Source organism: Ambystoma mexicanum, chromosome 13 (assembly GCF_040938575.1).
Source record: "Ambystoma mexicanum isolate Mex_15411 chromosome 13, UKY_AmexF1_1, whole genome shotgun sequence".
In the NCBI taxonomy this organism is placed as follows: Eukaryota; Metazoa; Chordata; class Amphibia; order Caudata; family Ambystomatidae; genus Ambystoma; species Ambystoma mexicanum.
The window spans coordinates 356474338-356487454 of record NC_090938.1 but is presented as its reverse complement, the minus strand read 5'-3'; the positions used below and the strand labels follow the sequence as shown (position 1 = coordinate 356487454).

Genomic DNA, 13117 nt, shown 5'->3' with positions numbered 1-13117 from the left:
ACGTGTCAATTGAAACACCTCCCAATGTCATCTTGGCGATGCCTATAAACACCCCAGGACTTTGATGAATTTTTCTCAACAGCAAGTGAGGCAGTTTTCCTGCAAACGGCTGGATGTACCTCAACAAGGAACGCATTGTGGTTCTATTTTGAAGATGTTTGTGTTATTACCTGTAAAGACTTGAATGCCTAACATAATCCCTGTAGACGAGGTGGCCGAGTGGTTAAGGCGATGGACTGCTAATCTGCTGTACACGCGTGGGTTCGAATCCCACCTTCGTCGATTTTAACTTTTGAAATCTTTTTTAAACATCTGCATTGCTCTAAGCACCATTGCCATTGGCTTTCAAAGAACATACAGACAAAAGTGAAAACATGCATGTTAGTTGATTAAGAAGGACACAAACAAGGTTGTCGTGTTACTGGCAGGAATGCAATCTGCTGTGCTTGACTACCCTTTGAGCCAGAATCCGGATAGAAATTTAAAAAAGCAAAGGTAATATCCATATTGTCTCTCTGCTGCCATGTACATGTTTTTTTCAACTTTCACGCATCACATCTCCTCATTAGTCACCCTAAAATTGTGCGGAATACGCACAAATTAGCTGCTCCTCAAAAAATCGGCCAGAAAAAAACAGGTCAAATCACAATCATATACATACATTCTCACACACCCTTCAAATATGTCTACCCAGTAAACATCATGTTGTGTGCTCGTTGTGTTGCTGTTATGCGTCATAACCTGAGGGGCTCTGTAGCTCAGTGGCAGAGCACTGGTCTTGTAAACCAGGGGTCGTGAGTTCGATCCTCATCAGGGCCTCCAAATGGTAATTTTCTTGAACATTGTTGAATAGGAACTGATATTGCACATTGTACCTGTGCAACCTTTTACCAATGGATTCGGGCCTATAACAAAGCCACAAGCGCAAGGTGTCTGAATAGTCTGTGGGGAAGGTCGGCTTTCTGGACCTAATTTCTTCAAGAAAAAGACCTTGATAATCTTGTGATGACAGATGCAGATGATCACGGTGAAGCCCTTACTCTATTGAACAGTACAGCGGTTCTGGGTTGCACGCCTTTCTCTATTTTCAGGGACGTTGATGTGGCAAAATTTAATTGGAAAAGGGTTATTGCCATCACTCACTATTTAAATTCAATGACATCACAGGAAGCAGCAGCATCTGAACTTTGATCTTGGCTGGAAACGTTGAATGATGCCAAACACTGGGAAACTGGAGCTTGCGTTATGCTGGTTTTACTACTAATGGTGTGCCATATTGAAGCTCAAGCACCTTCCTCTGGATTAGTGTTGTGAACCCTCCAGGAGCTCTTGTTATATTTTTCTGAACTTCAACTTGATGTGTTTATCTATCAATGGCCGGGTAAGGAAGAACGAGTCAACGATCTTGTTTCTACTATGACAAACATGATCTATTTTTCACTGACTTTGCACCACCATTGTTTTATCTCTTCTTTAAGCATGGGACTCGAGCACCGTTCCCAAACAGACGAGGTGGCCGAGTGGTTAAGGCGATGGACTGCTAATCCATTGTGCTCTGCACGCGTGGGTTCGAATCCCACCTTCGTCGTATTTTTTCTTTATAGTCTGCATTTAAACATAGACCAAAGTCTTTCAACCTCCCTGTGAAAGACAGGAATGAGTACAGATATGGAAATAGAGATGTAAAAATAAGTTCATTGGTGCAGGCGGAGAATGAAATTAGTCAAAGACTTTCCTCGTAGGTTTCCATTCTTTACTATTATAGGAGCCAAAATCAGCGCAGTTAGTAAATTCCCAAGCTTACATCCCAAATTCTTTTTTCTTTTAGTTGTCTGCCTTTTACATGTTCCTTTTGCCATCATTCTGACCTGCTATCTAAACTCATGAACCTGTTCAGCATCCTACTCAATACATACATACCCGTAAAAGTACATACTCAAACGCATACCGACAATGTATCACCAACATAAGCACACACGCTTTCGCAAATCAGATGTATGATGACGTACTGAACACATGCAGAGATATACAGCCATTTTTACACAACCAGAAATTCATATGCCTGGAGATCTACCTAGGTATAACCCATGGTTTCTTTGCACTTTCTGTTGTTGGCTGTGAGCAAGCAGCAGGTGGCCTTGTAGCTCAGAGGCAGAGCACTGGTCTCGTAAACCAGGGGTCATGAGTTCAAACCTCATCAGGGCCTCGGGCGGATTATTTTCAAAAAGCACGGGGAAGAGAAGCCAGAGTTGCACCATCTACAGAGAACCTTTTATGACGGGATAAATCCTCATAATTGAAGTCTTCCACAGAAGGAGTGAAATAGAGTTCGAGAGGAAGGCCTAATGTTTTCAGGCAAAGACTGACAAAAACCTTGCAATGTCGCATGTAGCTGCTTTGGTGAAAAGACTGTTCAAGTTCACAATGCAACGGAGGGGTGTTCCCCATCTCCATACAATCATCTCTTTGATAATGTAAACGTGCCAGGCGTGTTGAAAGACAAAGACAGACACAACCGCACATACCAGTTGAAGAAAGACAGCCAGCAAACACATTTGTATAGAGGTAAGCAAGCCTCAATTAGAGATGTGAGTCCCTCCGTTTCTGCGGGAGTCCACAAGTTTAATAAAAAATGAACACATATCTTTCATGTTCTAATGATTACCAATCTTTCTGATTAGCTCTGCATAGCTCCAATGGCTATGTGTGTGTGTGTGTGTATGTGCCCGTGTGTGTAGGGGAAGGGGTCGGTAGATGTGTTCACGCAGAGCAAGTTGCATACATCGCCAACAGCCATTCTCTCCTGCTCCTGTGCATCCAGTTCGGAAGCGAACCCACCCAATTGTTCTATATGTCTGCTACCCTGACCGCATTCACACATCATTGGCTATTAGTATGCAGCTTGTGGGCGCTGTCAATGGGATATAAGCACCATTCCCCATGTCTGCAATAGCTAGACCAGATTCTGAGGTATGAGGAGCAGGGGTCCAGGCACTTCGCCTGACAAACGCCGGGCTTAGCCCTGCCGGGCCTAGCCCTGAGGGGCCTAACTGGGCATGGCCCTGTGTAAGGTAGGGTGAGCAGGGGACCACTTGCAACTAACCTTCGGCACCAATCAGGCATGGAGAGGTCTGTGCAAATGCCCAGCCCTTTAGCAATCTCGATCTGCAAAACCTTCAACTCCTAATTCTCATGGCTCCCAGAAGCCCTAGCCCATATGCAAATGAGGCGAGTTCCTATCAGCATCCTTGTTCTGCTTGATTTTATCAAAGTGACTGCCTGATTAGTGAAAGGGTATTTATTCTCAGAGGTTTGCTTCAAAGGCGATAATGCAGTAAATAGACAACATTAATCTTTGTAAGTTGATATTGTCTCCTGGATCCTACTCCAGTAACCCTTTTTCTACCTTTACAAATGTCTTCCGTAAGTGGTGCTCAGCAGAAAATGGAGTATAATAACAGTTGACATTTTTTATTTTCTGTTCTATTTTCAAAAACCCTCCGTAGCTGTATTTAAAGCGCAAACACCCCATAAATAACTTGCAATGAGTATTCCATGTCTAAAAGGCAGAGGAGCTGTCATACAACATTAACTGACAATCAAGGAAACCTTGAGGTGAACCAAAAAATGTCCAGAACATGTATTGGTTCAATAATTCAGTTTTGAGGTGAATTAGTAAAAAGTTCCAAAGTTGCTCCAGGTGAGGCTTGAACTCACAACCTCGGCATTGCTCACTGCATGTACTGCTGTATAAGTACCGCGCGCTAACCGATTGCGCCACTGGAGCTGCTGTGTTTTGGTTTTCGACATGAAACTACACCCACAAACACACACACAAGTGTACAAAAGCACCCACAAGCTCTGGCATTGTCTTTTTAGCTGACACCAAATTATGGGTGCCTTGTAGTGCCCATATTGTGCCACTGGAGCTTACCTTTTAGCCTGATATACACTTTGCCACTGATGTTCAGCCAATGGTGCAGTCAAATGTCCCTTCTACATTTTTGTCATGCTGCAGGCAGTGCCACTGGAGCCAGCATGATGCTCTTCCTCATATTCAACACGTGTCAATTGAAACACCTCCCAATGTCATCTTGGCGATGCCTATAAACACCCCAGGACTTTGATGAATTTTTCTCAACAGCAAGTGAGGCAGTTTTCCTGCAAACGGCTGGATGTACCTCAACAAGGAACGCATTGTGGTTCTATTTTGAAGATGTTTGTGTTATTACCTGTAAAGACTTGAATGCCTAACATAATCCCTGTAGACGAGGTGGCCGAGTGGTTAAGGCGATGGACTGCTAATCTGCTGTACACGCGTGGGTTCGAATCCCACCTTCGTCGATTTTAACTTTTGAAATCTTTTTTAAACATCTGCATTGCTCTAAGCACCATTGCTATTGGCTTTCAAAGAACATACAGACAAAAGTGAAAATATGCATGTTAGTTGATTAAGAAGGACACAAACAAGGTTGTCGTGTTACTGGCAGGAATGCAATCTGCTGTGCTTGACTACCCTTTGAGCCAGAATCCGGATAGAAATTTAAAAAAGCAAAGGTAATATCCATATTGTCTCTCTGCTGCCATGTACATGTTTTTTTCAACTTTCACGCATCACATCTCCTCATTAGTCACCCTAAAATTGCGCGGAATACGCACAAATTAGCTGCTCCTCAAAAAATCGGCCAGAAAAAAACAGGTCAAATCACAATCATATACATACATTCTCACACACCCTTCAAATATGTCTACCCAGTAAACATCATGTTGTGTGCTCGTTGTGTTGCTGTTATGCGTCATAACCTGAGGGGCTCTGTAGCTCAGTGGCAGAACACTGGTCTTGTAAACCAGGGGTCGTGAGTTCGATCCTCATCAGCGCCTCCAAATGGTAATTTTCTTGAACATTGTTGAATAGGAACTGATATTGCACATTGTACCTGTGCAACCTTTTACCAATGGATTCGGGCCTATAACAAAGCCACAAGCGCAAGGTGTCTGAATAGTCTGTGGGGAAGGTCGGCTTTCTGGACCTAATTTCTTCAAGAAAAAGACCTTGATAATCTTGTGATGACAGATGCAGATGATCACGGTGAAGCCCTTACTCTATTGAACAGTACAGCGGTTCTGGGTTGCACGCCTTTCTCTATTTTCAGGGACGTTGATGTGGCAAAATTTAATTGGAAAAGGGTTATTGCCATCACTCACTATTTAAATTCAATGACATCACAGGAAGCAGCAGCATCTGAACTTTGATCTTGGCTGGAAACGTTGAATGATGCCAAACACTGGGAAACTGGAGCTTGCGTTATGCTGGTTTTACTACTAATGGTGTGCCATACGGAAGCTCAAGCACCTTCCTCTGGATTAGTGTTGTGAACCCTCCAGGAGCTCTTGTTATATTTTTCTGAACTTCAACTTGATGTGTTTATCTATCAATGGCCGGGTAAGGAAGAACGAGTCAACGATCTTGTTTCTACTATGACAAACATGATCTATTTTTCACTGACTTTGCACCACCATTGTTTTATCTCTTCTTTAAGCATGGGACTCGAGCACCGTTCCCAAACAGACGAGGTGGCCGAGTGGTTAAGGCGATGGACTGCTAATCCATTGTGCTCTGCACGCGTGGGTTCGAATCCCACCTTCGTCGTATTTTTTCTTTATAGTCTGCATTTAAACATAGACCAAAGTCTTTCAACCTCCCTGTGAAAGACAGGAATGAGTACAGATATGGAAATAGAGATGTAAAAATAAGTTCATTGGTGCAGGCGGAGAATGAAATTAGTCAAAGACTTTCCTCGTAGGTTTCCATTCTTTACTATTATAGGAGCCAAAATCAGCGCAGTTAGTAAATTCCCAAGCTTACATCCCAAATTCTTTTTTCTTTTAGTTGTCTGCCTTTTACATGTTCCTTTTGCCATCATTCTGACCTGCTATCTAAACTCATGAACCTGTTCAGCATCCTACTCAATACATACATACCCGTAAAAGTACATACTCAAACGCATACCGACAATGTATCACCAACATAAGCACACACGCTTTTGCAAATCAGATGTATGATGACGTACTGAACACATGCAGAGATATACAGCCATTTTTACACAACCAGAAATTCATATGCCTGGAGATCTACCTAGGTATAACCCATGGTTTCTTTGCACTTTCTGTTGTTGGCTGTGAGCAAGCAGCAGGTGGCCTTGTAGCTCAGAGGCAGAGCACTGGTCTCGTAAACCAGGGGTCATGAGTTCAAACCTCATCAGGGCCTCGGGCGGATTATTTTCAAAAAGCACGGGGAAGAGAAGCCAGAGTTGCACCATCTACAGAGAACCTTTTATGACGGGATAAATCCTCATAATTGAAGTCTTCCACAGAAGGAGTGAAATAGAGTTCGAGAGGAAGGCCTAATGTTTTCAGGCAAAGACTGACAAAAACCTTGCAATGTCGCATGTAGCTGCTTTGGTGAAAAGACTGTTCAAGTTCACAATGCAACGGAGGGGTGTTCCCCATCTCCATACAATCATCTCTTTGATAATGTAAACGTGCCAGGCGTGTTGAAAGACAAAGACAGACACAACCGCACATACCAGTTGAAGAAAGACAGCCAGCAAACACATTTGTATAGAGGTAAGCAAGCCTCAATTAGAGATGTGAGTCCCTCCGTTTCTGCGGGAGTCCACAAGTTTAATAAAAAATGAACACATATCTTTCATGTTCTAATGATTACCAATCTTTCTGATTAGCTCTGCATAGCTCCAATGGCTATGTGTGTGTGTGTGTGTATGTGCCCGTGTGTGTAGGGGAAGGGGTCGGTAGATGTGTTCACGCAGAGCAAGTTGCATACATCGCCAACAGCCATTCTCTCCTGCTCCTGTGCATCCAGTTCGGAAGCGAACCCACCCAATTGTTCTATATGTCTGCTACCCTGACCGCATTCACACATCATTGGCTATTAGTATGCAGCTTGTGGGCGCTGTCAATGGGATATAAGCACCATTCCCCATGTCTGCAATAGCTAGACCAGATTCTGAGGTATGAGGAGCAGGGGTCCAGGCACTTCGCCTGACAAACGCCGGGCTTAGCCCTGCCGGGCCTAGCCCTGAGGGGCCTAACTGGGCATGGCCCTGTGTAAGGTAGGGTGAGCAGGGGACCACTTGCAACTAACCTTCGGCACCAATCAGGCATGGAGAGGTCTGTGCAAATGCCCAGCCCTTTAGCAATCTCGATCTGCAAAACCTTCAACTCCTAATTCTCATGGCTCCCAGAAGCCCTAGCCCATATGCAAATGAGGCGAGTTCCTATCAGCATCCTTGTTCTGCTTGATTTTATCAAAGTGACTGCCTGATTAGTGAAAGGGTATTTATTCTCAGAGGTTTGCTTCAAAGGCGATAATGCAGTAAATAGACAACATTAATCTTTGTAAGTTGATATTGTCTCCTGGATCCTACTCCAGTAACCCTTTTTCTACCTTTACAAATGTCTTCCGTAAGTGGTGCTCAGCAGAAAATGGAGTATAATAACAGTTGACATTTTTTATTTTCTGTTCTATTTTCAAAAACCCTCCGTAGCTGTATTTAAAGCGCAAACACCCCATAAATAACTTGCAATGAGTATTCCATGTCTAAAAGGCAGAGGAGCTGTCATACAACATTAACTGACAATCAAGGAAACCTTGAGGTGAACCAAAAAATGTCCAGAACATTTATTGGTTCAATAATTCAGTTTTGAGGTGAATTAGTAAAAAGTTCCAAAGTTGCTCCAGGTGAGGCTTGAACTCACAACCTCGGCATTGCTCACTGCATGTACTGCTGTATAAGTACCGCGCGCTAACCGATTGCGCCACTGGAGCTGCTGTGTTTTGGTTTTCGACATGAAACTACACCCACAAACACACACACAAGTGTACAAAAGCACCCACAAGCTCTGGCATTGTCTTTTTAGCTGACACCAAATTATGGGTGCCTTGTAGTGCCCATATTGTGCCACTGGAGCTTACCTTTTAGCCTGATATACACTTTGCCACTGATGTTCAGCCAATGGTGCAGTCAAATGTCCCTTCTACATTTTTGTCATGTTGCAGGCAGTGCCACTGGAGCCAGCATGATGCTCTTCCTCATATTCAACACGTGTCAATTGAAACACCTCCCAATGTCATCTTGGCGATGCCTATAAACACCCCAGGACTTTGATGAATTTTTCTCAACAGCAAGTGAGGCAGTTTTCCTGCAAACGGCTGGATGTACCTCAACAAGGAACGCATTGTGGTTCTATTTTGAAGATGTTTGTGTTATTACCTGTAAAGACTTGAATGCCTAACATAATCCCTGTAGACGAGGTGGCCGAGTGGTTAAGGCGATGGACTGCTAATCTGCTGTACACGCGTGGGTTCGAATCCCACCTTCGTCGATTTTAACTTTTGAAATCTTTTTTAAACATCTGCATTGCTCTAAGCACCATTGCCATTGGCTTTCAAAGAACATACAGACAAAAGTGAAAACATGCATGTTAGTTGATTAAGAAGGACACAAACAAGGTTGTCGTGTTACTGGCAGGAATGCAATCTGCTGTGCTTGACTACCCTTTGAGCCAGAATCCGGATAGAAATTTAAAAAAGCAAAGGTAATATCCATATTGTCTCTCTGCTGCCATGTACATGTTTTTTTCAACTTTCACGCATCACATCTCCTCATTAGTCACCCTAAAATTGTGCGGAATACGCACAAATTAGCTGCTCCTCAAAAAATCGGCCAGAAAAAAACAGGTCAAATCACAATCATATACATACATTCTCACACACCCTTCAAATATGTCTACCCAGTAAACATCATGTTGTGTGCTCGTTGTGTTGCTGTTATGCGTCATAACCTGAGGGGCTCTGTAGCTCAGTGGCAGAGCACTGGTCTTGTAAACCAGGGGTCGTGAGTTCGATCCTCATCAGGGCCTCCAAATGGTAATTTTCTTGAACATTGTTGAATAGGAACTGATATTGCACATTGTACCTGTGCAACCTTTTACCAATGGATTCGGGCCTATAACAAAGCCACAAGCGCAAGGTGTCTGAATAGTCTGTGGGGAAGGTCGGCTTTCTGGACCTAATTTCTTCAAGAAAAAGACCTTGATAATCTTGTGATGACAGATGCAGATGATCACGGTGAAGCCCTTACTCTATTGAACAGTACAGCGGTTCTGGGTTGCACGCCTTTCTCTATTTTCAGGGACGTTGATGTGGCAAAATTTAATTGGAAAAGGGTTATTGCCATCACTCACTATTTAAATTCAATGACATCACAGGAAGCAGCAGCATCTGAACTTTGATCTTGGCTGGAAACGTTGAATGATGCCAAACACTGGGAAACTGGAGCTTGCGTTATGCTGGTTTTACTACTAATGGTGTGCCATACGGAAGCTCAAGCACCTTCCTCTGGATTAGTGTTGTGAACCCTCCAGGAGCTCTTGTTATATTTTTCTGAACTTCAACTTGATGTGTTTATCTATCAATGGCCGGGTAAGGAAGAACGAGTCAACGATCTTGTTTCTACTATGACAAACATGATCTATTTTTCACTGACTTTGCACCACCATTGTTTTATCTCTTCTTTAAGCATGGGACTCGAGCACCGTTCCCAAACAGACGAGGTGGCCGAGTGGTTAAGGCGATGAACTGCTAATCTATTGTGCTCTGCACGCGTGGGTTCGAATCCCACCTTCGTCGTATTCTTTCTTTATAGTCTGCATTTAAACATAGACCAAAGTCTTTCAACCTCCCTGTGAAAGACAGGAATGAGTACAGATATGGAAATAGAGATGTAAAAATAAGTTCATTGGTGCAGGCGGAGAATGAAATTAGTCAAAGACTTTGCTCGTAGGTTTCCATTCTTTACTATTATAGGAGCCAAAATCAGCGCAGTTAGTAAATTCCCAAGCTTACATCCCAAATTCTTTTTTCTTTTAGTTGTCTGCCTTTTACATGTTCCTTTTGCCATCATTCTGACCTGCTATCTAAACTCATGAACCTGTTCAGCATCCTACTCAATACATACATACCCATAAAAGTACATACTCAAACGCATACCGACAATGTATCACCAACATAAGCACACACGCTTTCGCAAATCAGATGTATGATGACGTACTGAACACATGCAGAGATATACAGCCATTTTTACACAACCAGAAATTCATATGCCTGGAGATCTACCTAGGTATAACCCATGGTTTCTTTGCACTTTCTGTTGTTGGCTGTGAGCAAGCAGCAGGTGGCCTTGTAGCTCAGAGGCAGAGCACTGGTCTCGTAAACCAGGGGTCATGAGTTCAAACCTCATCAGGGCCTCGGGCGGATTATTTTCAAAAAGCACGGGGAAGAGAAGCCAGAGTTGCACCATCTACAGAGAACCTTTTATGACGGGATAAATCCTCATAATTGAAGTCTTCCACAGAAGGAGTGAAATAGAGTTCGAGAGGAAGGCCTAATGTTTTCAGGCAAAGACTGACAAAAACCTTGCAATGTCGCATGTAGCTGCTTTGGTGAAAAGACTGTTCAAGTTCACAATGCAACGGAGGGGTGTTCCCCATCTCCATACAATCATCTCTTTGATAATGTAAACGTGCCAGGCGTGTTGAAAGACAAAGACAGACACAACCGCACATACCAGTTGAAGAAAGACAGCCAGCAAACACATTTGTATAGAGGTAAGCAAGCCTCAATTAGAGATGTGAGTCCCTCCGTTTCTGCGGGAGTCCACAAGTTTAATAAAAAATGAACACATATCTTTCATGTTCTAATGATTACCAATCTTTCTGATTAGCTCTGCATAGCTCCAATGGCTATGTGTGTGTGTGTGTGTATGTGCCCGTGTGTGTAGGGGAAGGGGTCGGTAGATGTGTTCACGCAGAGCAAGTTGCATACATCGCCAACAGCCATTCTCTCCTGCTCCTGTGCATCCAGTTCGGAAGCGAACCCACCCAATTGTTCTATATGTCTGCTACCCTGACCGCATTCACACATCATTGGCTATTAGTATGCAGCTTGTGGGCGCTGTCAATGGGATATAAGCACCATTCCCTATGTCTGCAATAGCTAGACCAGATTCTGAGGTATGAGGAGCAGGGGTCCAGGCACTTCGCCTGACAAACGCCGGGCTTAGCCCTGCCGGGCCTAGCCCTGAGGGGCCTAACTGGGCATGGCCCTGTGTAAGGTAGGGTGAGCAGGGGACCACTTGCAACTAACCTTCGGCACCAATCAGGCATGGAGAGGTCTGTGCAAATGCCCAGCCCTTTAGCAATCTCGATCTGCAAAACCTTCAACTCCTAATTCTCATGGCTCCCAGAAGCCCTAGCCCATATGCAAATGAGGCGAGTTCCTATCAGCATCCTTGTTCTGCTTGATTTTATCAAAGTGACTGCCTGATTAGTGAAAGGGTATTTATTCTCAGAGGTTTGCTTCAAAGGCGATAATGCAGTAAATAGACAACATTAATCTTTGTAAGTTGATATTGTCTCCTGGATCCTACTCCAGTAACCCTTTTTCTACCTTTACAAATGTCTTCCGTAAGTGGTGCTCAGCAGAAAATGGAGTATAATAACAGTTGACATTTTTTATTTTCTGTTCTATTTTCAAAAACCCTCCGTAGCTGTATTTAAAGCGCAAACACCCCATAAATAACTTGCAATGAGTATTCCATGTCTAAAAGGCAGAGGAGCTGTCATACAACATTAACTGACAATCAAGGAAACCTTGAGGTGAACCAAAAAATGTCCAGAACATTTATTGGTTCAATAATTCAGTTTTGAGGTGAATTAGTAAAAAGTTCCAAAGTTGCTCCAGGTGAGGCTTGAACTCACAACCTCGGCATTGCTCACTGCATGTACTGCTGTATAAGTACCGCGCGCTAACCGATTGCGCCACTGGAGCTGCTGTGTTTTGGTTTTCGACATGAAACTACACCCACAAACACACACACAAGTGTACAAAAGCACCCACAAGCTCTGGCATTGTCTTTTTAGCTGACACCAAATTATGGGTGCCTTGTAGTGCCCATATTGTGCCACTGGAGCTTACCTTTTAGCCTGATATACACTTTGCCACTGATGTTCAGCCAATGGTGCAGTCAAATGTCCCTTCTACATTTTTGTCATGCTGCAGGCAGTGCCACTGGAGCCAGCATGATGCTCTTCCTCATATTCAACACGTGTCAATTGAAACACCTCCCAATGTCATCTTGGCGATGCCTATAAACACCCCAGGACTTTGATGAATTTTTCTCAACAGCAAGTGAGGCAGTTTTCCTGCAAACGGCTGGATGTACCTCAACAAGGAACGCATTGTGGTTCTATTTTGAAGATGTTTGTGTTATTACCTGTAAAGACTTGAATGCCTAACATAATCCCTGTAGACGAGGTGGCCGAGTGGTTAAGGCGATGGACTGCTAATTTGCTGTACACGCGTGGGTTCGAATCCCACCTTCGTCGATTTTAACTTTTGAAATCTTTTTTAAACATCTGCATTGCTCTAAGCACCATTGCCATTGGCTTTCAAAGAACATACAGACAAAAGTGAAAATATGCATGTTAGTTGATTAAGAAGGACACAAACAAGGTTGTCGTGTTACTGGCAGGAATGCAATCTGCTGTGCTTGACTACCCTTTGAGCCAGAATCCGGATAGAAATTTAAAAAAGCAAAGGTAATATCCATATTGTCTCTCTGCTGCCATGTACATGTTTTTTTCAACTTTCACGCATCACATCTCCTCATTAGTCACCCTAAAATTGTGCGGAATACGCACAAATTAGCTGCTCCTCAAAAAATCGGCCAGAAAAAAACAGGTCAAATCACAATCATATACATACATTCTCACACACCCTTCAAATATGTCTACCTAGTAAACATCATGTTGTGTGCTCGTTGTGTTGCTGTTATGCGTCATAACCTGAGGGGCTCTGTAGCTCAGTGGCAGAGCACTGGTCTTGTAAACCAGGGGTCGTGAGTTCGATCCTCATCAGGGCCTCCAAATGGTAATTTTCTTGAACATTGTTGAATAGGAACTGATATTGCACATTGTACCTGTGCAACCTTTTACCAATGGATTCGGGCCTATAACAAAGCCACAAGCGCAAGGT

At 43.4% G+C, this 13117-nt stretch overlaps 17 non-coding genes across 17 annotated transcripts; 14 read left to right on the top strand and 3 right to left on the bottom strand.

Annotated features, from left to right (window-relative positions):
- Window positions 1-205: 205 nt before the first annotated feature.
- On the top strand, window positions 206-282 carry TRNAS-GCU (transfer RNA serine (anticodon GCU)). The gene has a single exon. It is a non-coding gene; the product is annotated as a tRNA-Ser (tRNA).
- Window positions 283-747: 465 nt separating this feature from the next.
- On the top strand, window positions 748-819 carry TRNAT-UGU (transfer RNA threonine (anticodon UGU)). The gene has a single exon. It is a non-coding gene; the product is annotated as a tRNA-Thr (tRNA).
- Window positions 820-1506: 687 nt separating this feature from the next.
- Window positions 1507-1588, top strand: TRNAS-GCU (transfer RNA serine (anticodon GCU)). Its single transcript has one exon. It is a non-coding gene; the product is annotated as a tRNA-Ser (tRNA).
- A 546-nt stretch (window positions 1589-2134) lies between these two features.
- TRNAT-CGU (transfer RNA threonine (anticodon CGU)) lies at window positions 2135-2206 on the top strand. The gene has a single exon. It is a non-coding gene; the product is annotated as a tRNA-Thr (tRNA).
- Window positions 2207-3692: 1486 nt separating this feature from the next.
- On the bottom strand, window positions 3693-3787 carry TRNAI-UAU (transfer RNA isoleucine (anticodon UAU)). The gene is made up of 2 exons: window positions 3750-3787; window positions 3693-3728 (listed from the first exon to the last, which is right to left on the bottom strand). It is a non-coding gene; the product is annotated as a tRNA-Ile (tRNA).
- Window positions 3788-4267: 480 nt separating this feature from the next.
- Window positions 4268-4344, top strand: TRNAS-GCU (transfer RNA serine (anticodon GCU)). The gene has a single exon. It is a non-coding gene; the product is annotated as a tRNA-Ser (tRNA).
- A 465-nt stretch (window positions 4345-4809) lies between these two features.
- TRNAT-UGU (transfer RNA threonine (anticodon UGU)) lies at window positions 4810-4881 on the top strand. Its single transcript has one exon. It is a non-coding gene; the product is annotated as a tRNA-Thr (tRNA).
- Window positions 4882-5568: 687 nt separating this feature from the next.
- TRNAS-GCU (transfer RNA serine (anticodon GCU)) lies at window positions 5569-5650 on the top strand. Its single transcript has one exon. It is a non-coding gene; the product is annotated as a tRNA-Ser (tRNA).
- A 546-nt stretch (window positions 5651-6196) lies between these two features.
- TRNAT-CGU (transfer RNA threonine (anticodon CGU)) lies at window positions 6197-6268 on the top strand. Its single transcript has one exon. It is a non-coding gene; the product is annotated as a tRNA-Thr (tRNA).
- Window positions 6269-7754: 1486 nt separating this feature from the next.
- TRNAI-UAU (transfer RNA isoleucine (anticodon UAU)) lies at window positions 7755-7849 on the bottom strand. Its single transcript has 2 exons — window positions 7812-7849; window positions 7755-7790 (listed from the first exon to the last, which is right to left on the bottom strand). It is a non-coding gene; the product is annotated as a tRNA-Ile (tRNA).
- A 480-nt stretch (window positions 7850-8329) lies between these two features.
- Window positions 8330-8406, top strand: TRNAS-GCU (transfer RNA serine (anticodon GCU)). The gene has a single exon. It is a non-coding gene; the product is annotated as a tRNA-Ser (tRNA).
- A 465-nt stretch (window positions 8407-8871) lies between these two features.
- Window positions 8872-8943, top strand: TRNAT-UGU (transfer RNA threonine (anticodon UGU)). The gene has a single exon. It is a non-coding gene; the product is annotated as a tRNA-Thr (tRNA).
- A 687-nt stretch (window positions 8944-9630) lies between these two features.
- On the top strand, window positions 9631-9712 carry TRNAS-GCU (transfer RNA serine (anticodon GCU)). Its single transcript has one exon. It is a non-coding gene; the product is annotated as a tRNA-Ser (tRNA).
- Window positions 9713-10258: 546 nt separating this feature from the next.
- On the top strand, window positions 10259-10330 carry TRNAT-CGU (transfer RNA threonine (anticodon CGU)). Its single transcript has one exon. It is a non-coding gene; the product is annotated as a tRNA-Thr (tRNA).
- A 1486-nt stretch (window positions 10331-11816) lies between these two features.
- On the bottom strand, window positions 11817-11911 carry TRNAI-UAU (transfer RNA isoleucine (anticodon UAU)). Its single transcript has 2 exons — window positions 11874-11911; window positions 11817-11852 (listed from the first exon to the last, which is right to left on the bottom strand). It is a non-coding gene; the product is annotated as a tRNA-Ile (tRNA).
- Window positions 11912-12391: 480 nt separating this feature from the next.
- TRNAS-GCU (transfer RNA serine (anticodon GCU)) lies at window positions 12392-12468 on the top strand. The gene has a single exon. It is a non-coding gene; the product is annotated as a tRNA-Ser (tRNA).
- A 465-nt stretch (window positions 12469-12933) lies between these two features.
- TRNAT-UGU (transfer RNA threonine (anticodon UGU)) lies at window positions 12934-13005 on the top strand. The gene has a single exon. It is a non-coding gene; the product is annotated as a tRNA-Thr (tRNA).
- The last annotated feature ends 112 nt before the right edge of the window (window positions 13006-13117 follow it).